Consider the following 13,441-nt stretch of genomic DNA (forward strand, 5'->3'; position numbering starts at 1 on the left):
AGCATTTCGTAATCTGGGCAGGGGGCTGGGGGTGGAGGCCACTTTTCGTGGGAACTTGGGCGAGAAGGGAGTGTGAACCGTCAGACTGGGACCCAGGCCAGAAGAACTAGAAGAAAGCTGGGCCTCGGCCAAGGCTGGGAGCCTTTGGGAGCACCCAGCTGGACGGGGCCGTGTGGGCTGGGCCAATTGGGGCTGGAAAGTTGCAGAGTTGCTGGTGACTCGCGTCTGCAGGAGAGGGAGACAAATGAGAGAGCCCGTGTGACCATACAGAGGGTGGCATGCTGCCGTCCCAGCACACAGGGGCCTCCCCAGGAAAGGAGCCGATCCTCCACAAGGCAGCAGAGCAGCTTCTTGGAGGAGGAGGGTCCCAGTGTTCCAACACCCATGAGACAAGCAGAAATGGGCCAGGTGAGCAGAGAGAACGGCCCCTCTGGTGCAGGGAACAGCAGGTACAGAGAGCATATTGCTGGGGAAATGTCAGGCCCATCCGCGGCAGTTTCAAGTAGTCCAGTCTGTCCCAAGTTTCAGGTGTGAAATCTGGTGTAGCAAGAAGCAAGGCTGCAGATGTGCAAAGAGCCCAGGGCATGGAAGGCGCTCATGCCAAATATTGCACGGGATGTGGTCATACTAAACAATATGTTCACTGCTTGTCTGAAATTCAGACTGAACTGGACAGCTTCTATTTCTATTTGCTAAATCTGGCAAATCCAGCCTTGGGGGCAGTTTGGATCCAATTCCTGGGTAGTTGGGAGCCATCCGAGGCTGCTAGGGCAGGAGGTGACGTGGTGAGATTTGCATCCAGACAGGACGCAGGCAGCAGGATGGAGGCCGCTGGGAGGCGGAGGCTGGGCTGGGGCAGCTGTGGGCAGACAGTTGGGACTTACGAAGGAGGTAAAGGCAGTGGGCCCTGGCGACTTATCGGGTGTGGAAACTGAGAGACCGGGGCAGTCACGGATGACACCCGAGTTTCTGGGCCACTAGACAGGTGGCGGGGCCCATTTCTGAGCTAGGAGTAAAGGAGAGGCGGGCATGGGGGAAGGAGAGGCAGAGGCGGCTCCGGGCGTGTGGGGTCTGCGAGGTCCAGGAACAGACCTCCCTGGGCCAGCTGGAGACGGGGGCCGTGCTGGGGTCGCCTGTGGAGCGAAATGGGAACCACAGAAATGGGTGAGTGCACTCAGGGACGGGGGTGGCAGGGAAAGGGACCAAGGACGGAGCCCTGGGAATAGCCACAGTTTCCAGGAGGCAGAAGGAAGAGAAGCCAGCAATTCAGCCCCGAGGTGGAGGCCAGAGCTGTGGGAGAAATGCAGGAAGGGGCTTCGGGACACAGTCCCCTGCCCCCAAGCTAACGGGGGAGAGCAGGGGGAGGAGAGTGAGTTCAACGGTTGTTGAACCAAGGCAGCAGATAATGCGGGGAAGGTGCAGTCCATGGGTTTGGAGACCTGGGCAGGGACGTCTGGGAGCGGGCAGGAGCCAGGCTGGACGGGTGAGGGCTGAGCGGGAGGTAGAGACGACCCTCTCACGCACTCTGGCTGTGACGGCTGCATGGGCAAAAGGCGTTTCTCCCCTCTCCCTCCTCGGACCCCGCTCACCGGACCTCGAAGGAATGCAGTAGGTCTAAACCAACCCATAAAGACAAAGAAGCTGGGGGAGGAGACATCAGCAGAAAAAAGATGTGAGCAACCCTTTGGAAGACGGCTTTGCTCACAGGGAAGTGGCATGGAAGCGAGCGGCCACGACCCAAAGTGCTCGCGGCCCTGAACCAGCCCTGAGCGGCCAAGTCTCGGAGGGCCCAGGTGTGCTTGGAAGTCCGAACACGGAACGCTGCTCTCCCAAGTCTTCTCCCCGTCCCGTGCAGCCGGACGGCTACACCCACAGGCATAAGGACAGCAGTTTCTTGGAGAAACTGAATCGAAAACGTCCCGGACATGCAGAGACCAGGCACACAGAGAACAGGACTGCAGACGGAGGGGTATGCATTTCGGATGGCGGGGCTCGCAGCCCTTCTTCCCTGGCCTGGCCTGCTCCCAACAGCCAGAGCCCCAAGCGAGAGATTGCAGGACTTTTCTTTTAGGCTACTAAGTCCCAAAAGACGCACCTGCACTGATGAGGAGGATGACAAATCTGCGCACCCTTCGGTTTTCTTCCAGCAGAACCCAAGCAGCGAGCTTCCAACCGCCTTTTTGAAGCTTCACTATTTTCCCAAGAGACAATTGGAATTATTTTTCTGAAAAAGAATCAAATGAAGGCTAGGCACGGTGGCTAGCACCTGTAATGCTAGCACTCTGGGAGGCCGAGGTGGGAGGATTGCTTAAAGCCAGGAGTTTGAGACCAGCCTGAGCAAAAGCGAGACCCCGTCTCTACTAAAAATAGAAAAATCAGCCTGTAGTCCCAGCTTCTCGGGAGGCTGAGGCAGGAGGATCGCTTGAGCCCACGAGTTGGAAGTTGCAGTAAACTACGATGACGCCACTGTATTCTACTGAGAGCGACAGAGCTAGATTCTGTCTCAAAAAAAAAAATGTAAATGAAACATAAAAGAGCATGAGACATAAATACAGCACAGTTGAAAGATCTCACATAACATAAATATGGTTAGAGAAAGAGAAAATTGGGAAGAAGTGATATGTTAAGCGAGAAAGACCAAATATTTTCCAAACATGAAGAAAAACATCAAACTAGATCCAATAAGCTTGGCAAGCCCAAAACAAAATATATACAAACAAATCACATTAGAGCACATCAGAGTAAAGTAGCCAAAACCCAAAGACAAAGATAAATTTTAAAAGCGCACAGGAAAGATGTATGTCCTTGGGTACTGTCCCCAAGAGCAGCAGCTGCTCCCTACTTTACATCTAAATTCCTGAGCAACCTCTCGTACCTCCGCAGTGGTTAGCCGCTATATTTGTTTCCTGTTGTTGCTATAACAAACTACCACACATTCAGGGGCTTAAAATAACACAAATGTATTATCTTTCAGTTCTTTTGTGTGTGTGTGTGTGTGTGTGTGTGTGTGTGTGTGTGTGTGTGTGTGTGTGTGTGTGTGTGACAGAGTCCTGCTCTGTTGCCCAGGCTAGAGTGCAGTGGCATCAGCCCAGTTCACAGCAACCTCTAGCTCCTGGGTTCAAGTGATCCCCCTGCCTCAGCCTCCCTGGTAGCTGGGGCTACAAGCACAGCCACCATGCTCAGTTAATTTCTCTATTTTTAGTAGAGATGGGGTCTTGTTCTTGTTCGGTGCTGGTCTTGAACTCCTGACCTCGAGCGATCCTCCTGCCTCGGCCTCCCAGAGTGCTGGGATTATAGGCATGAACCACTGTGCCCGGCCTATCTTACAGTTCTGTAGGACGGAAATCCACAATGGGCTTCACGGGGCCGAAATCAAGGTGTCGGCAGGGCTGTGCTCCTTTCGGAGACTCGGGAGGAGAATCTATTCCTTTGCCTTTTCCAGCTTCTAAAGTAAAGCTTCACTTTCAAGTGTGAACATCCAGCCAGGCTCACCAGGCATTAGAAGGAGCAAGGGGACTAATTTCCACTAATATTCATTCATTCCTCCTGTTCGTAACAGAACCCCTAGGAAGGTTTTTGGTTTCAGGGTTTTTTTTTTTTTTCAGTTTATTTTATTTATTTATTTGTTGGAGTTTTATGAGCTTTAACACACATACAGAATCATGCAGCCTCCACCCCAGGCAGGGTGTAGAATAGTTTGATCACTGCAAAAACCGTTTGTATCACGTGTGCCTCCCACCCCACTCCCTGGCCACACTGATCTGTTCACCATCCTTACAGTTTTGCCTTTTCCAGCATGTCACACAGTTGAAACCACACAATATATAACCCTTCCAGTGTGACTTCTTTCACTCAGCATGGTGCCCTGAGGCCCATGCAAATTGTTGCTTCTACCAATGCTTCATTCCTTTTCCTTGCTCAGTAGTATTCCACGATATGGATATACCACAGTTTGTTATCCACGCGTCCGTTAAAGGATGTCTGGGTTATTTCCAGTCCTTAGAAGTTCTGAATAGAGTTGCTATAAACATATATGTGCAGATTTTTGTATGAAATTTCCATTTCTCTGGGATAAATGCCTAGGAGTAGGATTGCCGGTCATAGGGTAAGTGTAAGTTTAATTTTATAAGAAACTGCCAAACTGTTTTCCAGAGTGGCAGTAACCTCATGCATTCCAATGTAGGAGAATTCCACTGGCCCTGCATCCTTGCCAACACTTGGTGTTGTTAGTTTTGTATGTTTATGTTAGCCATTCTACTAGGTACAAAGTAGTATTTTATTGTGGTTTCCATTTTCATTTCCCTAACAGCTAATGACGTTGAGCGCTTTATCATGTGCTTATTTGCCACCTATATATATATTTTTTTAGGGGAGTGTCTGTTTAGGTCCTTTGTCCACTTTTTTAAGTTGGGGTTTTCGAAATTATCATTGAGTTTTTTAAAATTTGGTAAAAAATACATAAAATTTACCATCTTAACCATTTTTAAGGGTACAGTTCAGTTGTGTACTGAAACTCTATACCCATCAAATGACAACTTCCATTTCCCCCTCCCCCCCTCCAGCTTCTGGTGTCTACCATTCTGCTTTCTGTTCCTATGAATTTGACTACTTTAGATACCTTATATAAGAAGAATCATACAATATTTGTTTTTTTGTGGCTGGCTTATTTCACTTAGCACAATAGCCTAGAGAATTATTAAAACATAGCCTCCAAATTCCTTGATGTTCCTCCCACTGAGAGGTGGGGTCTCTGTCCCCTCTCTGGGTTGTGTCTCTTTGGCCTTGAGAAACTGGCAGCCTTCAGCTCCCACCATGCTGTAAGGAAGCTCAAGCAGCCACATGGAAACGCTGGCAGCCCATGTGAGATCCCAGCCAACAGCCAGCAGGAACCAGCAGACGTATGAATGAATGAACGAGCCTCGAGATGATTCCAAACCTCAGTTATTGCATTATCCTCAGCCTTTGAGTCTTCCAGCTGAGGGAAGGAAGAGGAAACTGTGTCAGCAAAAACACTGTGTTGGAAAGAATGAGACCTGTCCAGGCAAATACTGCATGATTCTACGTATGCGAGGTGTCTAAAACAGTCAAACTCATATACACAGAGAGTAGAACGGTGAGTGCCAGGTGAGGAGACAAGGAAATAGGGAGTTGTTCGATGAATAGTTCGATAAAGTTTCAGTTATAGAAGATGAATAACTTCTAGAGATCTACTGTACAACATAATGCCTGTAGTTAAAAATACTGTACTGTGCACTTCAAAAAAATCTGAGGGCAGGTAGCATGTGAAGTGTTCTTACCACAAAAACAAAAAAGCAAAGGGCCACAGGGAAACTTTGGGAGGTGCTGGCTGTTCATTACACTGACTGCAGTGATGGTTTCATGGTTGTATGCATATATCCAAACTCATCAAATTGGATAAATTAAATATATGTAGTTTTTTTTTTAAATCAATAAAGCTGTTAAAAGATAAAAACACCCATGCAAGAACTAGGAAGAAGTTGCTAGGGTCAGGGCCTTGATGGGTAGAGGACGATGGCAGGAGAGGAGAGGGAGAGGGAAGGTGGGGCTGTGCTCAGTAAGGAGTTTGCCTGCTTGTCCGTAGACCCCTGTTTCCCAGCATGCACTTCAGAGCGCAGCCCTGCTGGACGCTGTGCTCTATGACCCAATACAATGGGAAATGCCCAGAGAATCCCAATCATGGCGGCTGTAGTGAGTGCTTATAATTTTATCTTTCCTTGGCATCCTTTTTTTTTTTTTTTTTTGAGACAATAGTCTCACTCTGTAGCCCGGGCTAGAGGGCTATGGTGTCACCCTAGCTCACAACAACCTCAAACTCCTGGGCTCAAGTGATCCTCCGGCCTCAGCCTCCCAAAGTGCTAGAATTACGGGAATGAGCCACCGTGCCCGGCCTGGCATCCATTTTAAAATATCAGTTAAGCGTTCTCATGCCAGAAGCAGGGCTCAGTCACCCTTGACACAGCTTCCAGTAGCATGCCCCATCCAGATGGCTCCGGCTGCTGGACAGAGATAAAAACCCAGCGGCGTCTCTTCTCCCTGCTTTCCTGCCACGGCTTCCTTGAAATGGACCATTTGCCTCCGAGCTTAAAGTGACCACCTGTCAGCCACAGTGTGGCCTCCTGGAACTGGCGCCTGCTTGCTTTAATTCACCAACGAAAGCTCCCCTTGGGAGACCTGTTGGGACAATGCCCCAGACCCAGTAAAGGCCCCGGCCCCTGGCTCCCTCCTGTCTCCCTGCCTGTGCTCCCTGATCTGTGTGCGTGTGTGTATGTGTGCATGTGTGTGTGTGACCTCCAGGTGTGCAGTGCACCCTCCAGGTCTGTAAGTACTAAAAACTCTTAAACTTTCACCCTGTGTTTGTGTCACTGAAGCCCTGCCACAGCCGACCCCTGGCAGTCACCCCCCAAGGGACCCATGCGGGTGGACCCCCTGCCGGTGCTCTTCTGTCGGCCTCTGGTGGCTGCTGGGGACAGTAGCAGCAGGTAAGTTGGTAGAGAAACTCACAGTTTCATTCAAAACAGGGACCTACAGCTGGACAGGAGGAATAAGTTCCGGAGTGTTCTATAGCACTGCGGGATGACTGCAGTTAACAATAATACATTACACAGTTTCAAATAGCTAGGAGGATATTGAAGGTTCCCAACACAAAGAAAGGATAAGTGTTTGAGATGATGGATATGCTAATGGCCCTGATCTGATCACTATGCTTTGCATATATCGAAATATCACTTTGTACCCCATAAATACGTACAATTATTTCTCAGTTAAAAAAATAAATGAATGAATGAGAAAACCAAGGGCCATTTTCCCGCACAGGAAGCACCACCAGCAGGCAGAATCCTCAGGCACAGCCCAAGCAAGGCTCCACCAGTGACAGACAGGGCTTGTTCCAAGGTCTGGGGCAGAGACGAGAGCGGAGAGGAAGGGCCCAGGTCAGAAGTGAACTTGGCTGAGGAGCCGGCGCCCTGAGGCTGCCTGCGGGAGGGGTACCCTGCCTCTCCCCCTGGGGACTGGAGTCACCAGGGGCTGAGGTGGGGGTGGGGCGTGGTCACAAAGCAGCAGAAACCACAGACCCCGAGGCCTGCCCAGGGTCAGCTGGGAAGAGAGGACTGTGCCTGAGTCAGGCAGCCTCTTTGTGTTGTGAGTGACACAAACCCAGACTGGCTTGAGCAGGCAACGGCTCACATGCCTGCTAGACTGGGCTTCGGGCAAAAGTGGATTCAGGACCATAAAACAATGTCACCAGGATCACTGGTTGGCTCCCTCCCCCAGCTCCCTGGCGTGGTGCCAGCGGCTCCCATCACCACCAATCCAGAGGAAAGGATGGTGCTCTTCCTCCATATCTCAAGCCAGAGTCCTGGGGTTGGGTCTTGCTCGTCCCCATTAGCCTGACTTAGGTCACAGGTCTGTCCTCCAACTGGTTGTCACAGCTAGAATCATGGAAAGCGCTCACTGGCTCACCCTAGATCATGGCTCCGCCCCCAGGATGGGGGATGGAGTTTGCTGCTTATGAAACATGTGGGCCGGGGGGCAAGGTCCCCCCAAAGCAAAATCGGGGTACTACTGCCCCAAGAAAAGAGCATGGATGCTGAGCTGCAAATGTAACAAATGTCTACAATGGTCACTGGGAGCCCCCGATTCTAGGCACCCAACGCATGTTTGTGGGAGGGATGGATGGATGGGTGGATGGACAGATGGGTGAACAAGGCCATCTTTCGGGCTCACTGGAAGGATAAATTATTTCTGCCTCTGTGTCCCCCTCTAGTTCCCTTTGTCATTTGCCTATCACAAAATCAGGTCTCTGTCTCCTTCATTGCAGGACCCCAGCCCCCAGCACAGGGCCAGCGAGGAGTAGGGCGCAGAGAACATTTGGACGAATGAATAAAGTCTTGTGCAGCCAGAGCTCCCACTTACCTTCTTAGCCCCAGTTTCCCCATCTACGGCCAGTGGGTGCTGCTCTGAGCCTCAGGCAGCCATGACAACATGTATAGTGGCTCTGTGACAGGGACACTGAGCGGAGATGTCTCCAGTCCCAGCAGAAGCAGCCTCTTGAACTGCTCCCCACCTTTGTAGGAAAACCCCAGCCCCGGCACGGAAGTAGTTAATCGGCAGACCTCAGCTGCTGGCTGCCCTCCTCTGCTTGCCAGAGCCGGAGTCTAATTTTGGAAAGGCCGGAAGCTCCTGTCACAGGGAAGGGAAGTGAGGAGTTAGTGATGGCCCTGGGAGATAGAGGTTTGGAATAGGTCCAACTCCTGGCTGGAAAACTTTTGGGAGGTGATTCTTGGCCCTACATAAACAAGGGCATTGTCGTGGCCAGAGCTGAACAGGACAGAAGGGGCAGGACTTCCTCAGAGGTGGTGAGTCCCCCGTCACTGGAAGCATTTAAGCAGACATAGGGCACCCACTGAGAGGGGATGTTGTATAAGGGGTTAGAATGAGAGCGTCCCTCCATCCCTAGATTCACAGGATTCAGCCCCAGCCCACGGTGACAGGGTGTCTTCTGGGTGCTGGCCACGGTCCAAGCTCTGCACGCATGTCGACTCTCTCAACCCTCCCCACAACGCAAGGAGAAAGTTATCCGCAGCCCCGTTGTGCAAGGAAGGAAACAGGCTCTGCAGGATCAAGTTGCTTGGCCCATGTCACTCCCTAACGGTAGCAACAGTGACAGGCAGCATCGATTCAAACTGCAGCCCAGGTGCCAGGCCGAACACCTCATTTACGTTAATTCATCGAACCCTCACAACTATTCTGTGAGGTAGGTATTACTCTCCCCATCTTACAGATGTGAAAACTGAGGCTTGGAGAGATTAAGTGATTTGGCCAAAGTCAGAAGGTCAGTAAGTAGCAGAGCCCAGTCTGAGGACTGCCTGACACAGCTCCAGGCTTTTAACCGGAGCAGCAGATACAGACTCAGGTTTTCGGGTCTGTCTGTTCTCACTGCTGGGACAACGTGGGCTCCTGGCAAAGAGTCCCTCGTGTTGGCTTCCTCTTCTGGGAGAAGAACCAGAAGCTCAAGAAGAAGTGGGACAAGCTGCAGCTATTCTTACCATCTCTTCCCACCCCCGAATCTCAGCGCCGAAGCAGCAGCTACAACAGAGAGGGAGGGGCCTTGTCCAGCGGGGGTCTGTCCCGCAGAGAGTGGGCTCACAATGCCAGGGGACACATGCAGTCATGCAGCATGGACCTGGGTTGGCCCCAGGCACTGCTGCCTTAGGGGCAAAGCCACCCACTCCTCCAGGACAATACGCAGAAAAAGGGTCCCGGCATTCCCTGAGCACCTACGTGCCAGGCACTGAGCACATCAGATCCACGCTTTCGTTCACCCCTGACATTGACCTGGAATGCCTGTCTGACATCGATGAGCCCTCGGGGCCCAGGGAGCACTCCAGCCTGCAGACTGCTGCTGTTTCGCAGTTCTCCGCAGCCAGCCTCTTCCCTCTGCAGGCCCACCTGCAGCCTCTGTCCCCGCCATACCTGAGGTTGCTCTGGCCCTGACCCATGCGTGACATCTGGGAGCTGCCCTAGTGCCGCTTCCTGGCTGGTGCTTGAAAGTCGAGGGCCCAGTGCGGCCTCAGCCCGCCCGACCCAGGCGGGAGAGTCCAGCGAGCCAGTTGCAGGTTGGTTTGCTCCCGGCCCCTCGGCACAGAGGATCTTGGGCGGCTTCCAAGGACCCGTGACAGACAACCAGAGCAGAAAGTAAGAGTCAGGGAAAGGAGAGAGTAACACCAGGATGGCAGACGAAGGAGCCAGGGATGAAGTTAGAACACGGGACACGAGGATCTCCTGTTGTGGAGATGGGACCGCAGGCTCGGGAGACTTGGAAGATGGTCTTTATGGTTTCCTCAAGGCACAAAGGAATGACAATGACAGGGTGTCCACCAGCCACGGCTGGTGATAACTCACCTGCATTCTCATCAGTTTTTTGTTTTGTTTTGTTTTGTTTTTGAGACAGGGTCTCACTTTGTTGCCCAGGCTAGATTTGAGTGCCCTGGCATCAGCATAGCTCACAGCAACCTCAAACTCCTGGGCTCAAGCGATCCTACTGCCTCAGCCTCCCGAGTAACTGGGACTATAGGCATGCGCCACCATGCCCGGCTAATTTTTTCTATATATATTAGTTGGCCAATTAATTTCCAGTAGTAGAGATGGGGTCTCACTCTTGCTCAGGCTGGTTTCGAACTCCTGACCTCAAGCAATCCACCCACCTCGGCCTCTCAGAGTGCTAGTCTCATCAGTCTTACAGGTTCTTTTTAAACCTAGGTACAGTGTACCCCACCCCACACACACACACAACTCACCTCCTCCCTCGGGAACTCACGTTGGGCTGCACATGGAGAGAGACCCTCACGCTGTCAATTTCAAAAGCGATTCAAGTAGACATTTTGAAAACAGAGAGAGGAGCGGTAAACAAAATAAGATATTCATGTGAAATAAGAGTCAGATACACATTTGGAAGTGACAGTATTCTTTCAGAAGACAAACGGAAGATGACTTTAAAGGAGTAAAACATTAGGGATATTTCTGTTAGTTGAGTAACTTTTGGGATCTGTGACAGGATGTTCTTTTGCTATGAGGGGCTGGTCACCCCCATCACTACACTTCTGCTATGGGGGCCGGGCGGTGGCTCTAAGCTTCCCAGCAGGTGGCACAGACGGGAAATGCAGCCACTTACACAAGTCCCAGAGCCTATGAAGGAGGACAAAGCAATTCCTTAGGAAAAGCAGAACTTTGGTCCTGAGATAGGATAAGATGCTCCCAGGCCGGGTGGAAGGTTCTAGGGCAGGGGTCCTCAAACTTTTTAAACAGGGCGCCAGTTCACTGTCCCTCAGAACCATTGGAGGGCCGGACTATAGTTTAAAAAAAACTATGAACAAATTCCTATGCACACTGCACATATCTTATTTTGAAATAAAAAAACAAACGGGCAAACACACCCGCATGTGGCCCGCGGGCCGTAGTTTGAGGACGCCTGGCCTAGGGGAAGGACACAGATGAGGGGGAGCTGAGGGAGTCCAGGCACCTCCCGGGCCATCACATGGAGCCCAAGACGGTGCGGCTGTTCCAAGCGGCCAGGACCACAGGGGCTGTGGGGCCCACTCTCTGCTGGCCTAGCCTCCCCCCTGGAGATGTTTAGACTGCCAGGAGGGTTGGTTCCCTCCAGTAGGGGTTGATTTACAGGGGGCTTTGAGCTTGTGCTCCCTGTGGAGGCCTGGTCTTGCCTCCAGGGCACTGAATCTTTCTCCCAAACCCTGAGCTGTCAGGAAAAGCGGAGTCTCGCTCACCTGCCTTCCAGCATCAAGGCCCTGCTCCCTGGCCTGGAGCCCTGTGACCCTGCCTGGGTGGGCTTGCCCTCAGGATGCTGCGCCAGGCTCCCCTGAGGGCCCCACCCTCCAACCTCAGTCAGCGTCTCGGGTCCTGGGTTGCTTCCAGGCTATGCTGAGGTCCCCTCTGTCTCGGCTGGGCTGAATTGGCTGAGACGAACGGAGACCTGCTCAGACCAGCTCACAGGAGGGGAGTGTGGCACGAACACAGGTGGGGCAGCCAGGGAGCCAGAATCTCTTGACATCCCAAGATTTCCAAATCAGGGTTCTTCGGGATGCAAATGACAAAAACTCCAAGTCAAGCTCAAGCAAAAGAAAGAAGAGGAGGAGGTATTGGCTTAGGCTGGCTTCAGGTACAACTGGCTCCAGGACTCAAACACTGGCACCAGCACTGAGGTCACATGCCCATCTCTGAACCAGTCACCACAGCAAGGGGCAGAGAATTGCACTGACAGGCAAGGTCCAGATGTCAGCCCACTTCTAGGCAACACAGTACCCTGAATTGAAGTTTTAAGAGTTCCTTGGCCGGGCTTGGTGGCTCACGCCTGTAATCCTAGCACTCTGAGAGGCTGAGGCAGGCGGATTGTTCGAGGTCAGGAGTTCGAAACCAGCCTGAGCAAAAGCCAGACCCCATCTCTACTAAAAATAGAAGAAATCATCTGGGTGTGGTGGTATGCACCTGTAGTCCCAGCTCCTCGGGAGGCTGAGGCAGGAGGATCACTTGAACCCAGGAATTTGAGGTTGCTGTGAGCTACGGTGATGTCACTGCACTCTAGCCTGGGCAACAGAGCAAGACTGTCTCAAAAAACAAAAAAATAACAAAAAGAAAAAAACCCGCACGTGGGAGGTGCCCTCGCCACACCGGGAGGAAGGGAGCATCCCTCTCTCGGAAGAGAGAGGAACGGGAAAGAACAGGCCTCGCCGTTTCCCACAGTGGGGGCTTAGGTCTCCACCCTGGCTCGCCCCCACGACTCCTGCTCTGCCCCGAACCTGGCAGAAAGATGCGCAGGGGTAACCGCTGCTTAGGGTCTCGTGTATCACGTAGAGCTTACACAAAACTCTTACTAAATAAATCTGTCTGCTTTTCTCTTATTAATCTGTCTTTTGTTACAGGGGTCCCAGTGGAGACTTAGAAGGTTAGAAGAAAAAGATATTTCCTTCCCCTACGATGCACACAATGGAATCTTACTCAGTCTTAACAGGGATCGAATCCCCACACGTGCTCCAGCGCAGCTGAGCGAAAACAGCCAGACTCGGAGGGGGGGGGGGGCAAATGTCGTGTGACTCCATTTACACGAGGTCTCTGGAGTCGTCAGAGCCACTGAGACAGGAAGGAGCATGGAGGTTACGGGACGAGGGGACGGAGGGTGAGGCGTTATTGTTTCGGGGCTGCAGAGTTTCTGTTCGAGATGGTGCAAAAGCTCTGGAACGGGAAAGTAGTGATGGTCGTGCAACTTTGTGAATGTCCTTAATGCCACCGACTTGTACGCTTAAAAATGGTTAATTGAAAATAAATTTTAAAAATAAATAAACAAATTTGATCTTGGGAAAAAAAAAAGAATGCGTAGCGCAGGGCCTGGCACGTGGAACACGCGGTGCTGTGCACAGCCGCTGCCATCGGTCTTCACGGCCCGCTGCTCGGGTGACCAGCTGTCCCCATTCCTGGGATGCCGGACTGTCCGTGCTAACATCAGGAAGGTCCTGGGCAAGGCGAAACGGCTGGTCCCCCTCCCTGCTGCCGAGTCCCCCTTCTCTTGGTTTCCCCACTGCTCGCAGGGGAGAATGGGTGTGGCCCCGCCCCTCTTTCCTGGCCTAGCTGCCCGGGTCACTCACAGACCGCGAGGGTGTCCTGGGGGAAGGGCTTGCCCTCAGTAGGAGGCCGAGGGTCGTCTGTCGGGGTTTCCCTTTGAGGGGCCCGTGGGTGAGACAGAGAGCAGGGGGTTTCAGGTTAAGACCCCACCGGGGAGGCTGGTGGCCACTGGCCTCAGAAGCCAGCACTGTGAAAGCAGCCCAGTGGTGAGGGCGGGTGGGGGGACCTCGGGCTTTCGAAGCAGAGCCCAGCCCAGGCATGTCTGCCCAGCTCAAGGCTGTGCTCCGACATA

At 52.3% G+C, this 13,441-nt stretch overlaps 1 long non-coding RNA gene across 1 annotated transcript; it reads left to right on the forward strand.

Moving 5' to 3' along the window:
* The first annotated feature begins 208 nt into the window (after nucleotides 1-208).
* Nucleotides 209-12,644, forward strand: LOC142874378 (uncharacterized). The gene is made up of 3 exons (XR_012922200.1): nucleotides 209-408; nucleotides 6,390-6,500; nucleotides 12,453-12,644. It is a non-coding gene; the product is annotated as an uncharacterized LOC142874378 (long non-coding RNA).
* Nucleotides 12,645-13,441: the final 797 nt, after the last annotated feature.

Source organism: Microcebus murinus, chromosome 12 (assembly GCF_040939455.1).
Source record: "Microcebus murinus isolate Inina chromosome 12, M.murinus_Inina_mat1.0, whole genome shotgun sequence".
In the NCBI taxonomy this organism is placed as follows: domain Eukaryota; kingdom Metazoa; phylum Chordata; class Mammalia; order Primates; family Cheirogaleidae; genus Microcebus; species Microcebus murinus.